Source organism: Neovison vison, chromosome 8 (assembly GCF_020171115.1).
Source record: "Neovison vison isolate M4711 chromosome 8, ASM_NN_V1, whole genome shotgun sequence".
Classification (NCBI taxonomy): domain Eukaryota; kingdom Metazoa; phylum Chordata; class Mammalia; order Carnivora; family Mustelidae; genus Neogale; species Neogale vison.
Window position 1 is genome coordinate 4,112,183 of NC_058098.1, and position 13,914 is coordinate 4,126,096.

General features: G+C 58.4%; 1 long non-coding RNA gene across 1 annotated transcript in view; it reads left to right on the top strand.

Annotated features, from left to right (window-relative positions):
- LOC122915934 overlaps positions 1-10,592 on the top strand; it is a 34,848-nt gene extending 24,256 nt beyond the window's left edge. Inside the window, exon 3 of the long non-coding RNA XR_006386107.1 lies at positions 7,275-10,592. This is a non-coding gene — a long non-coding RNA (uncharacterized LOC122915934). The remainder of the gene's footprint in view (positions 1-7,274) is intronic.
- Positions 10,593-13,914: the final 3,322 nt, after the last annotated feature.

Here is a 13,914-nt window from a genome sequence, read left to right on the forward strand (position 1 = left end):
CTTTCTCCCATTATGTGCTTGATTCTTGATTGGATGCCAGAAAATGCCAGAAAAGAGCCCGTACCTAAAAATACACCTTCAGAAGTGTGGTAGGATATGCTCCTCATACAGGTCAGAAGCCGACAAAACGAAGCCAATATATGCAGAATAGAAGGAACATGTTCACAGAAAGCACCTGATAAATTAGAGTTTTGTTACTCTGTTACTCTGGCGGAGAAGGTGGGTGAGGGCAGGGGAGAAAGGCATTCTAGCACTTGAAGTGACCGTCTGTGTCTTACTTGGGTTGGCTCGTTGTATATTTTTAAATACTAAATTTAAAAAAGTATATGTTGAGGCTGTCTCCGTGGGCCAGTGGAGTGGGACAGTTGAAACAAATCCGGGCATTTGGGGAAGGGACCCGTCGTGCTGTGGCCAAAGGAGTGGTTTCCAAGCTGGGCTGTTGCTGTCCAGACGCCCACCTGTCTGTCTTTTGTACAAATCGAGAAGTGCCCAGAAGGGTTCCTCGCATATGCTAGGTTCTTAGTCATTGGTTGATTTTTTTTTCACGTGTATATTATGAGTATTTTGAATACTGAATTCCAATTTTGTTGAATTTTTGTTGGATCTTTTTTCACATATGTAAGTTTAAACTTGTCGTTCTGGAAGTTTCCTGGCACACTGCGGTGGAGATGAGACCCTGGGGCCCCGACACAGCCATGTAGCCCATTAGCGCTTGCTCCCTCTTCGGGTGTCTTTTTTTAAGGTATGTCCCAGAAGTCATACCACTTTAAGCCGCTCTTTCTGGGGTCTTTTGGGGGGTCCGTTGAAGTCCCCCTCTTCCCCACAAGGAGAGCGAGTCAGGTAACTGACTCTGCCCTTGCCTTCTTGTCCCGTGAGACACTTAGTCACCGCGCAGGTGTGGGCCACCCTCGCCGGGGGAGTAGTCCCTAACCCCTGGGAGCCTTAGAAGTCTCCCCAAGCCACTGCCCATCTTCTGGGTCCCTTCTTAAAAGCTGCCAGATGGATCGCGGGAGGTTTTCCTCATTCCCAAAACAACATAGAGACATTTTCAGCGGCCAGGCGGATTTCAGCTATGCTCCTTCTAGAAGAATGCACATTTGCAGGGTACAGAGCCCAGATCAGCGTGAGGTCAGTTGTCACTGTCCGTGGGGAAGGATTTTGCCGTGGCCAGCTGCTGGGCCTCTTGGCGCTGTATTAATAGCAGGGTTGTGGGGCCCAGTGGGGTCGGAAGACGGGGAGAGGGGAGGGACAGCTGTGGCGGACATCACACCACGCTCCAGGCATGTGCTCCCCGTCACGGGCACACAGGTGGCCCACACCCTGCCCTGCCGCTCAGAGCCCCCCAGGGCCGTGCCTGTCTTCTCCTTGTAGGGGCAGGAATGGGCTCAAGTAGACGGCACACTTGACGAAGGAGCCAAATTAAGATTGGCGTGATTGGGATAGAGGGTTCGGGTGGCCCAGTGTTCTGGGTCAACTTACGCTTTTACTGGAAGCATGTGCGGGCCGAATGAGGCAGTGGTATTTCAACAGCTGGGGGTATTGGGTTCTATATGCCAAGGCTGGACAGATATTTTTAAATGTCACAGGCCAAATGGAAGCTCAGTTGGCAGCAGGATAGAGGGGCAGGGGGATTTGGAGGACACTGCACTGCCATGGCTAGATATGGTCAGGAGAGCTGGGGAGGATTAGTGCCTGGAAAGAGGCCCAGCGTGTGAAGTTCAGTGAAGAGGTCGCGGGAGGGTCATCCGAGTAAGCGGTGGGCACCGGCGGGTGGGGGCCGGGGCAGATGGAAATGTGTGGCAACGCCAAGGACGAGTCTAGAGTGGAGAGGTCGGCAGGGTTGAGCCCCCTTGCTCACGGGAACAGGCCGCGGGATAAGCCTTTGGGTTAAGGTCCCCGGGCTTGGCGTCTAGCAGAGCGGAGCGCCAACCTCAGCATCTTCTGTCTGCCCCGCACCCTCGAGGCGACTTATTTATCCGCCGAGTTGGTTTTCCGACTTACGAGGAAGGGGACCTGGCGTCCAGGAGGATTAAATGAGACCAGCAGCATCGGCCGCTGAGCAACAAATCCCGAAACGGTGGCCGCTGTTCTTGCCGGCAGAAACCCGTCTGGGGGAAGCCACCATCATGCAGTGGGGCTGGCGGCTGCCCTCCAGGGCGACCCCACCCAGAAACAGGTTGCGTTTCAACCGCACAGATTCGCTTTTTTAAGTCTAAGTTATGATAGCGGCCAGTGTTTAGATTTTAGGAGATATTACCAGAACTTTTGGAGAGTGGACTTCTCCTGGCCCACGCTCTGGAGCCTCTAGCTGCCCGGGCCCTGTCCGCAGGCAGCCGTCGCCGAGGGGGGGCTGCCCCCTGTCGGCGAGCTGCAGACGGCCACCACACCCGCCGCCACCTGGCCCCGTCACTCACCTCGGAGCAGGGCCTGGCCTCTGCAGGCATTTGCACTTGCTCTCTGTGCAGTGAAGTGGACCTATTATTATCTCAGAAGGGGCGCGGGCTGTCAGAATTAGCCACCGAATTGCTGGCTGGGGCCTCCTTGACTTTGCTGTGACATTGGTCTTGGGAGACCTGGGCTCATGGAAGAGCACCGAGTGGCCTGGCCTGGGAAGGGGGAACGAAGGACGGGGCCAACGAGCTTTTGCGAGGGCCTTTGCCAGGTCCCTGGAGGCCGCTTGGCTGCCCGTTTCCCTCCCTGTGGCCCCCTAGTAACCTGAATAGAAGCACAGCGTGGTTTTAGGGCAGTTTCTGTGGCGATACCAACCTCCGTACTACTCTGGGCCTCTCAGCCGCAGATTGGGGCTTGGGAAGGCCAGGGCGGGTCTGGATCCTGGAGGTGGCTTCTCAGCCTGGGGGAGGAAGGCAGGAGGGCTGGAGGGGTCTGCTCAGGGGGCTCTTGGGGCCCTTGCCTGGGAGCAGGCACCCCTCGAATTGATGCCTGTGGCTGTGCAGAGCCCCTTGCTTGTCCAGGCCCCTGGGGAGAACCCACTGCCCCAGTGACGCAGCTGGGCCCTCAGGGCCGCCTGTGTGAGGGCTTGGGAGACCCCTCCTCCTTGGAAGAACCGTGTCCAATGTGGGAGAGACACTCGGTAGGGTTGGCTGTTTACACACGATCAGCCTGAAACTTGGAGAAGCTCTTCCTCCTGGTTGGTTTGCTCCTTTATTGGATGTCTCATGGTGCCCCCCATATCCAAGGCATGAGGGAAAGAAATGCATTCTTTCATTTAATATTCACAGCGACTTTACAGGGAAACTGTATGGGTCTTGGGGAGGCCAGGGCGCGTCTGGATCCTGGAGGTGGGTCACCTGTGCAAGGCCGTGCAGCTGGACAGTGGGACGGCGGTGGAGTTGGGATTGGGACTCCAGAACCCGCCTTCCAGACCTCTGTCTTTGAATGTGGCTTGGAGATCGGGGTGTGGGCCAGGCTCTGGGGAGGAGCCTGAGGTGATGCTTGGCCTGAGTCAGGAGCGTGGACTTGTCGCAAGCTGGGGGAAGGGCCTGGCGTGGGAAAAGCTGGCCATGGGCTCTAGGGACAAAGGGAGGCCATCCTGGCTGCAGGAGTGAGAGGGAGGGGAGCGGGGCTGGACTAGGGCCATGGAAGCCCTGAGGGGTCTAAGCCATGGTCTGAACCCACATCCTCTAGTGCCCTCGCTGCTACCATGAGGAAGGGGGCTTGCCAGAGGCAGGAGGAGCGGCTGGGAGAGGAGGGGTCCAGAGGAGGCCTGGTGGGACCCGTTAGTGGTGATGATGAGTATGTGTGAGATGCTCTTGCCTCTGGATGTGCTAAAGGTCAAAGGTCACCCTGATTTGATGGGTGCGAGCCGGGTGGGCTGAGCGGGTCTGCTTCCTGAGGTGGTCCCATCTTCGGGAAGGATGCTTTCCCTCTGAGACCTCTTTCTTGACAGTGTAGAGGAGGGTCTCTGGGACTTCTGGAATGTTCATTCGCCTGTGGTCAGAGCTTGTTCCTTCCAGCCTGGAGCAGTTATGTCTTCAGGATGGGGTGGCCTTGGAGAGCTGACCTTGGTGGGATGTGACTGTTCAGAAGACCAGCCGAGCATGGCCGGGCCGAGGGCAGACCCCTGACACCCCGCAGTGCCTTCCCTCACACCTGCACTTCTGGAGGGAGCAGTAGGACTTACCGATGCGGTGTCCTGAGTCTTCCCCTTTGAACTTTCTGATAGGTGAGGACAGCGAGCCTTGAGAGGTCAGTGCCTGAAGCCGCTCCTCACGGCCCTGATGAAAACAGTCAACCTGGTGGGGTGTGTGGGTGGGCACTGCTCACTGTGGGTACACCACAAAGAGGTCTTCTGGACAGCCCCAGGTTCGCTTGGAGCCCTGCGCTTCCTCTTCCTCTCTTTGGGTGATGGATGTTCCTGGGGGCTCGGACAGAGGCACAAAGTGCCCCAGTCCCTCACCACTAGATGGCGCAGCTGCAGTAACGCTGTCGCCGGTGCTCTCTATGCCCCCTTCCTCAGGAGAGCCCGTGGGGTCCCCTGGTCCCCAGTTCCTTGATCCCCGTGGCCTGGGGCACCTCTTGGAGCTGCTCTGGACCTGGCCATGTGGTCTTGGGTAAGTGATGGCACCTGCATGGGTTTCCTTGTCTGGAATGACAGCTGGGGCGCAGGGTGATGGGTTTCCCTCGGTGCAATGGTTCAATGGTCAACGATGCCAGGAATTCAACTGCCCCATCTCTTCTTGGGGTCCCCAGCCTCTGCCTCTGCTCTGCAAGATCAGCAGGCCTGCCATAGTTCTGTCTCCTTCCTCTGGCCAACCAGAAAGATTTCGGAGAAGGTTTCTGTGACCTTGCCTCCGCGTGCTCTGCTTGAGGCTCTGGAGTCAGCTGTGGGCGGGTCATCTGTCCGAGATCACCCAAGAAGGCCTTGGAGATTGTGACTCCCGGCTGATTTCATTAACAGCCCATTCTGTCTCATCAGAAAAGGGGCCACATTTCCAAAACCATCACTCCTTCTCTCTGATATCAACACCAGACAACAGTCCACAGGTTGTCCATAAGGACTAGTTGCCCTTGACGGCTGTTCTGGCCGTCGGGAGAAAGAGATCAAGTGCAAGAGCCAACCGCATGGGACCTTGGGTGGTTGTGGCGTTTGCGCACGTGTGTCTGCCCGTGTGTGCCCTGTCCACCCCTCCCCTTTTCCTCTTCCTTTCTGTCCAGGCATGTCTACTCTCAGGTGTCCCTGGCACCTCGGTGGCAGTGTCCCTTTGAAGCGCTGGCCACGCCAAGCTGGGCTCACGCCACCTCCTTGATTTGACTCTCTGTGCTTCAGCCTCTTGTCAGTGGGACTTTACCCTTTGCTCCCTGGAGGAGAGGTTTGCTAAACACACGGATTCACGGAAACTAGGTCTGAGGAGGAGGAGACGGGTCTTCACCTTCGGCCAGAACCCGTTGGCTCTTAAAGGGCTTCAATGCCACGCTCTTTGCAGATGTCCGTGGGGAGCGGTCCTTTTGAGCTCTGAGCCCAGGCCCAGCACGGCGGCCCCCACAGACACCTTGGCAGAGCTCGCTCTGGGTTCAGCCGGCTTCTGTCCAACGGCTTGATTACTTCACGGTGGCAGCCACCCCCAAAGCCACCTGCAGTGAGGATTTACTGTGCCCGCGGCCCGCCAAGCCACATCAGGTGAAAGAGGGAAACTCCAGACCATCTGTTGTTACAAAGAATTAATAACGGAACATCCACCGAGCAAACACTTTGTACTGCTGCATAATAAATGTGGAATGTGGTGACCTCGGTGGTCACGGCCCGCCTTTGTCTCCCCACTCCCTGCTCGGCTGGGGCACCGGGCTGTGGGCTTTGCTGCCTTCTGCCCCCCAAGGAGAAGGCTGGAGGCCTGGCCCTGGCTCTGGTTGCTTTCGTCATTTTCTCTCTCTTCTCTACGCCACGGCGAATGTTCCAGGCAGAACGTCCAGGCTCCTGTGGATGCTGCTCCTCTGCCGGTGCCGTCGGCCTGGGAGCTCCAGAGCCAGCTATGCGGGGGCCGCGCCGCGGAGGCGGTGGGCCCTGGAGGAGGCCCCAGGGGTGGGCGGGGGGCTCAGGGCGGCTGGTGGTCTTCCCCCACCACGAAGGACCAGCCTCTGGCTTCTTTTAGCAGTGAGTGGACGGCTCCTTTATGATATGCAGCTTTTGTTCAGAATGAGGCCGGGTTTCGGGTCAGGCAGGGGGTCACAGACTCCTCTCCTGGGGCCCTGCCTGGAACAGCATCCTGGGCGTCAAATCGAGGCAGCGACAGAGGCGTCGGAGAGAAGCCATTGGAAGATGCACTGCCGGGGCCGGCGGCTAGTGAGGCTGGGCTGGAGCCGGGATGAAGTTCTTGCCCATGGTGCTCGGAGCCTGCTGCCAAGACCCCGGTGAACCCATGTTTAAAGGCCGTTTCTTCAAAGGAGACAGCGCAGCCTTTGAACTGGGAAGGGGAACGGGCCGGAAGGCAGGTCTCTGTATGCGTGTTTGCCCGGGCTGCCCCGGGAGATGTGCATGGACCCTGGGGGTGCAAAGAGGGGCCTTTGGTGTCCTGTGACATCTCCGTCCATCGGGGGCCACCCTAGGTCCCCATGAGGGACCAGGCCGGGAGGGGTGACAGGAGACCCTGGGCCACGTTATGAAATCAGGGAGGGGTTGCGTGAGGCACAGCCTGGTGTCGGGGTGATGATGAAGGGCTCTTCCGGAGGGCCCCCCCCAATCCTGTTGTGCCTGATTCAGAGGGTTGGGTGGAGGCTTTCCTGAAGGGCTCTGGGGAGCACTGCACCCTCAGGCTGTGCCGTCGGAGGCGGTACACAGGGAACCTGACAAGGGGAAAGACCTTGTCGTCCGCTGCCCTGCGGAGACCCCCACTCCACCGGTGAGCCCCCCACGTGGTAGCCAGAGGCCACTGACCATACTGTCCTTCTAACCTCAGGCCTCCAGGGACTACCTGGTGCACAACCCGCCCCCTGAGCTTGGCCTTCCCCACCTGCGTTGCCCCCAAGAGCCCCGGATGCTGTTTGGCCCAGAACTGCCTGAAGGCCTGCCCCCGGGCCTGCTCTTCCTCTCCTGGGGCTCTTCCTCACTCTCACTGCGGCCCTCATCATCTCTGTCCCTGTGCTGGGAACGTTGGCTGCCACCCCTTCTAGTCCCTGAGCTCGTGGGATAAGGGCCAGAGCCGCCCTGAGGGTTATTAATGTTCTCTAGCTTGGACTTCTCCCATGGTGTGCAGTCGGCACCTAATAAATGTGTGAGCTTGAGTAGGGTAAATGTCTTTCCTTTTGTTCACTCTCCACAGAGCCCTCCCTGCTCGCCTTGCGCCCGTATCCCAGAGGCCAGCCGGGGACCATGGCTCCCTTGTCTCTGCTGTTTCCTCTGAGTTCCCGGTAGCTGCCCGCGGGGCTTCTCAGGAAGCGCGGTCCGGTCTGGGCCTCCGCCCCGGCCGAGCTGGTGAGCTCCCCCGACCCCCGCCGCCAGTCCTCTGCTCTGATCACAGGCCGCGCTTCTCCTGCATGGCGCTCACCATCTCCGGGAACGTACTGGCCGGACGCCCGGCTTCCCCTGCGGCCGGAACCCCGGAGAGCGGGGCCTGCCCTTCGCACACACTCAGCACAGCCCAGGCAGTGAGGGCGCAGAGTTGCCGGCTGGATGGACGGATGGACGGACCATCCGGAAGGATTCGGACCGTTGGGACATGAAAAAGGCAGCTGAGGGGCTCTCGCAGGTACGGAGTGGCCTCGTGACAGTGCACAGCCCGCCCGGGGACGGGCGGCGTCCTCGAGTCTACCGAGAGCCGCTGCAAAGCGGAAGCTTCCTCCTTCCTGTCAGAGAAACGCGTTTCCCAAACACATTCTCCTGCGAAGCTGGCGAACCCGTCCCATCATAGCAGCCTCATGCAGAGGGGGTGCGGAATTCTCTGGGCTTGAGGACACCCCTGAGCTCGTCTGTGGACCTCGGCAGGGTCTGGTCTGGCTCGACAGGCAGGGGGAGGGGGACCGAGGGGCCTCTGGTGCCCGGCTCTGCCGGGAAGGTGCCAGGTCTGCAGTGGCTTTGTGCTGGGCGGGTCGTCCTAGTTCTGCCAGCCAGGCCTGGGTGGCCCCTGCAGGCAGGGCACCAGGCAGAAAAGGGCCTGGCGAGTGAGACGAGGCCAAGGGCACCGAGAGGCCGAGAGAGGACAAGGAAGAACGGGGCATTGGCTACCAGACAGCACGTGTCCATGGCTTTGGAGACCATGTTGGGGGTGGGGTGGGGGAGATAATGGGCCTCCTGGTCCAGTTCTGTGGCCAGGCACCCCTAGCCCTCTCTGCTTCCGAGCGCGCCCCACCCCGGCAGTTGTAATGCCAAGCGCCACCCACTGCTCTCGCCCGGAGCCTTTCCCCCGTCTCCGGAAAACAACGGGACTATCCTGGCCAAGACCAACCTTCCTGCTTGTGGCTTCTGCCTGCCCTGGCCTCCTCCTCACCACCCGTTTACCCATGGGCACACTCCCTTCCACGAGGCGTTTCCTCCAGTGGGAGAGCAAGGTAGCGTGTTAGAAAGTGCTGGGTTCTGTGCACTTGCTCTCGCACTTGGGCGGAGCAGGAGGAGGAGTGGAGGGGAACCAGAAGACAGGCTGCAGATTTAAACAGGGGCCCCCAGGCTCCTTCCCGTCTGGATCTGGGGCCCGGGCTTCTCCACCTTCGGCACTGCTGCTGTTTGGGGCTGGACCGCTGTCCTGCGTGCTGGGGGTACCTGGCAGCGTGCCCTGGCCTCTACCCCCGGAGGTCGGCAACCACCCTCTGCCTGTGGTAACAACCAAAGATGTCTCCAGATACTACCTGGCATCCTTTTGCGGGGGAATCCAGGCGCCACTGGAAGACTACGTTAGCTTACACAGGTTTTACCTTGACTTCATGAGAAGAAATGAAAGACAAAAAGATTTCACACATCACCTGACCTGGACTTCATCCTGCTGCCCCAGGGTAGCTGGGATGTAAAGAGAGCCTCTGCCCTTGCGTGGGTCCCGATGATCGAGGCTATTGAACCTGGAGGCTGATCGACATGGCAGGAAGAGCTGTAGGTCAGTGTGCATTGTGGGCACCCGAGCACAGACAGATCTCTGAGCTCCACGCGGGGCCCTGGGAGGCCTTGGAGCCAGTGTGACCGCAGCAGCAGCCCACATGCCCCGCCCTCAGACTGTGGTCCCCGAAGCCGCTATCCAACAGAAGGATCCAGGCTTCTTGTGAAAAGAGCTTATTCCTAGGCCGAGGCGAGGAGCGAGGAGCACGGCGTTGTGGCAGAAGGTAAGGAAGAGCTCCAAAGCCTAAATGGGGGCCATGGCAGGGGGCACAGGTGCGCCCAAGAGTGCTCCTGGGGACCCAGAGTGGAACCGTCTGACTAACAAGCTAGCACTGGATTCTGACCCCCAAGTCTGCACTTTCGTAAGCAACTGAACAAGTGGAGAGACGTGTGCAAGAGGCAGAGGTCTGCGTGGAGGATCCCGAAGAATGTATTACAGGGTTTTGTGCCCCTTAGTGCCTGCCGTTCTTGGTCACACGGGTTCGAAGACTGCGGAGGTAGACCAGAGGGAGGGCGGTGGGCAGCAGAGCAAAGTTGACGGAGTGAGAGTGTAAAGCTCCTGGAGAGGGAAGGCGCTGGCGTGGGCAGTTCCCAGAGTTTCTAAGTTGAGGAGTTTTTACGAGCCCTTCTGCGGAACTATCTTAAACAGGGTGTGCCCAGTTGTGCCGAACGGGGCTTTGGTCACGTATCTGTCTACCTATTAGGTTCATGTCTACATGCTGATGGTCTTTTTTCTTTTTTGCTGACGTCAATGGGCTTGGGTCTTAACTGCCGCTTGCCTGTGATATTGACAGCTGCTTTTGTGGTTCATTGTCTTACTTTAGGGCGTTTTACAGAAGTCATTTCTGCAAAGGCTGCAAAACAGAATGTCCGTGCGGTCCCCGTCCAAGTTGCAGAACAGGACGTTAGTGCTGTTTGATCTTAGCCGTCCTGACTCTGTATTTCCTTGTTAGGGACCTTGGCCTGACTCCCTGACTGTCCAACTCACTCCTCACAAATTCGTCTAAGACCCGCTTAAGAAGTGGGGCCATAACTACCCATCCCCTCCGTCTGGGTACCGCTCTGGGACTTGTTTCCAGAGCGCAGTGTGCAGCCTGGGCGGAGGGGAACGCTGCACACAAGTGGGGGGCCAAGGTTCCCATCGCCAGCGACAGTCCCCGGAGAGCCCAGGCCCAGACAGGATGTGATGAGGAGACCTTCATCGTGTTGGTGAGCCCCCTCCCCAAGCCCATCATCCCGAGCGCATCACCCTGATCCAAGAACGAACCAAATATCGAGGACTTCCACCGAGGACCTACCAGCACTCCTCAAAATGGTCAAGGGAAATCGGGGACGCTCAGCCAAGAGGATACCTGACAACTCCATGTAATGTGTCCTGGTTGAGATCCTGGAACAGAAAACAGGCACTTGGTGAAACCAGTGATTACGTGAGCAGCACACGGCACGCGTTCCGCTGGTAACGCACCGGTCCGGGCCCAGCACTGCGGCGAATGACCGCGGCAGCGCGACACCAGAAACTGGGTGCCGGGCACACGGCAACTGTACTATCTTGGCAACTCTTCTGTAAATCTAAAACTATTTTAAAATAAAAAGTTGAGTTAAAATCTAGGCATGTGTGGCCCAGCGTCATGACGACCAGAAACCAAGGCACCAGGCCTTCCTGGATGCCGCTCAGCGCCACAGAGAGCGAGGACGAGTGAGGCGGCACCCTGCCCCCAACCCATGTGGGCTCCGGCTGCCCCCTCCCCCTCCATCCTGATCTGTTTTCTGGCCACGACCCCCAGCATTGCACAGTGAACCCGCATATGGGCTTCCTCTTCTGCCCGAATGCAGGCTGCACAGTGGGGGGTCCGCTCTGCTCTGCCCGCTGGCACCCCCCACGTCCCGGGATGCTGGTGCCCGGCAGGTACACAGCCGATGTCAGGTAGCAGATAAAAGATAAGAGAGGACGGTCCCTTATGTGGGGGTGACTGGCAGGAGAGAGGCAGTTGGGCTGGGTATGTGGCGAAGTAGGGCTCAGGCTGGGGCCAGGTGGCCAGTGGGCAGGTCCTAGGGGTGGTGCTGGGTCTGAGGTAGGGCACAGGAGGGCGGCCAGGGTTTCTGGCCCTGAAAGGGCTCGTGCTCCCCCTGTGGGCGCCTAGGACCTCTTGGAAAAGGCCCAGGCCTCCTTGGCTGGGACCGCCAGTTCCTGAGCCTCTGTGACTCCTTGGGGCCTGGCAGGCGCTGTCCCCATGGCCCTGAGTCCCTGTGGGGTGTGGCCTTCCCAGCTGCCGATGGTGGTTTGCACAAGTTGAAGAAAACCCAGCGTATGCTCCTGGCAGAAGGAGATCCAGAGGAGGCCCCCCTTTGCCCAAAAGTATCTCCCCATACCCCCCTGATGACATTCTTCACTTTTCAAAAGGCAGAATGTTCTCGTCATCTGAGGTGAACTGGGACTGATGCCATCTTCTCAGAAAATGTGCCCATGTCCTGGGTGTTGGCACCTGCCTGTGAATGGGGGCCATCTGTGGCCTATTCCTTCACGATGGGCTGTGAGGTCTGCAGTCCAGGCCAGGGCTGGGGGTAGGGGGTCTGCCACCTGACCGAGGCTGGAGTGGCGGGGGTGGGGCACCCCCCACTCAGGTTTCCTGAGGGCCAGCTTTCTTCTGGGACGAGGTCTGAAAGGGCGGGGAAGGGGGAAGCAGAGGGGACCCCACTGCCATCACCCATTCTTGGGGGCCAGCCACTACCCATCCCTCGCTGCGGACAATCTGAGAAGATATCTGCACACTAATGCTGTATGCCCGGCCTTGTTTTGGGGGCCCAGGGACACAGAGCAGGACAAGATGGACATGGGCCTGTCCTTGTAGAGCCTGTGACCATGTGACTAACGGGCTCGGCCAGGAGAAGCAGGGAGGGCTACCTAGAGGAGGTGGCACGTACACGGAGGTAGCAAGGTAGCTAGGCAGCAGGGAAGTGTGTGCCCAGGATGGGGTGGGGGGAGTGCGTGGGAAGGCTTGACCCTCAAGACTCCCTCAACCTCCACCCCGAGCTTGGATTTTACTGAGAGGGCCGTGGTGAGCCACTGAAGGATTCCAGACAGGGGGCAATCAGTCTGTATTTGGGAAAATGCCTTCGAAAAGCCTGGAGATGTAGGGGTAGGGAGGCTGTTGGAGTCACTCCTCAGTAGATGAGAGCTCCCTGATGGGGGGGCGGGGAGGCTGGCAGAGGGACAAGAGAGGAGTGCTGGCTACAGGGAGCCCAGGAGGCCGGGCACCCCAGGCCTATGCAGAGGAGGCCTCGGAAGACACAGAACAGGCACAGCGGGGGAAGGGGCCATTTGGGGCAGGACGTGCAATAAGTTGGCCTCTCCCCTTGGTCTTGAAGTCCCCTTTTATAAAACAAGGAAGCTTAGCTGGCTGTCAGCCACCTGCTTTCCAAACTTGGGAGTCCCAAACGCAGTGGGCGTGGGGCTGTGGCACCCAGAAGGGCTTGGACAGCAGCGCCCACCTGCCACCCCAAACTTTAGAAACGGCGGTGTGCAGTGCGGTCTCCTCTCTCCTTGATGAAACATTTAGCTGTGCTCAACCACAGCCCACGTCCACAGCCACCAGGTGCCCTTTCTGCATGGGTGACTCACCAGAATTCATGTTCATTTGATTTTTACTATAAATTATGCCTCACATAATTTCTCCATTATGGGCGGAGGATGGCTCCTCGGGAAGGCTGGAGTGGGCCATTTGGTCACTCATGCCGGGGAGGCACTGAGTCATTCCTCCTCCCACGCGCTGGCTGGTAGCGGACCGCCATCGCAGGTGGCTTAATGGACGTGTCTCCCCAACCCGCTCATGTGGTGCTCACCTCGGCCCCCAGGAGAGGAGGAGGGGGCCGGCAGGGAGCGCGGATATTCTCGTACCACTTGAATATGATGACCGGGATATTGAAGTTTAAAAAAATAAACTTTTAAAGATTGGGGGTCTCCCCTCCCACCTTTTCCTTCCTCTTGCCTGCCTGCCTTCAGATCGTCATCAACTGCGCTCAGCGTTGGGCAGAACACTGGCGATACAGTAGTGAACAAAATTAGGGCCTCCGCCATCAGGGCGCTTCTGGCCCAGTGGTTCTAACTGCGAAATCCCGGAAGCACAGGTCAACCCGCCACCGTCGATGATGCACAGCGGAGGGGCGGGTCGACTCCCAGAGGGTGCGCTGTGGGGCGGGGATGTGATCGACAGGGAGGCATCACCGGGCAAAGAGGCAGGGCTGCTGTTGCAAAGCCCTGGGGCAGCGAACCACAGCAGCGGGAGGGGCCCAAGGAAGTCTAGGAGACCTGAGGGAAACGGGGGTCCGAGGAGGGCCTGTGGGCCCTGGGAAGAACCGTGCTTGTCATCCGAAGGCCAGGGGACTCACTGACGTTTGAAGGAGTGGAGGTCATTTTAGGAAGCAATCAGAGGCTCTGCCATTCCTACTGAGATGGGTAAAGGGAGGGTCCCTGCCGTGTGGAGATGTGGCCCCAAATGGGCCAGTCCTGGACTTTGCATTTCAAGGACCAAGGGAGTGCATGCAGAGGTGGGGGGAGGGCGTGAATGGGGGCGGGGAGAGCAAGGACCCAGAGGCTTTGCACCAGCACTGAAACCATATGCTACTTTGTAAAAATCCAACAACCGGAGGACTGTGACTCATCCTCCCCAATTCCCCCGGCAATGGACTAAACCAATTTGCCCAAACCTCCAACTGATCTCATACATTTGTCTATTTTTTTTTTAATATCTAAAGCTCAAAAGAAACCAAAGTTACATGAAAAGAAAAAAACCTAGCACACTAGATTGAAGCAGACGTGTGCTCATCTGTTTTTGAAAAGAATTGAATTAAAAAACAAAGCCCACAAACAGAACCTCACGAGG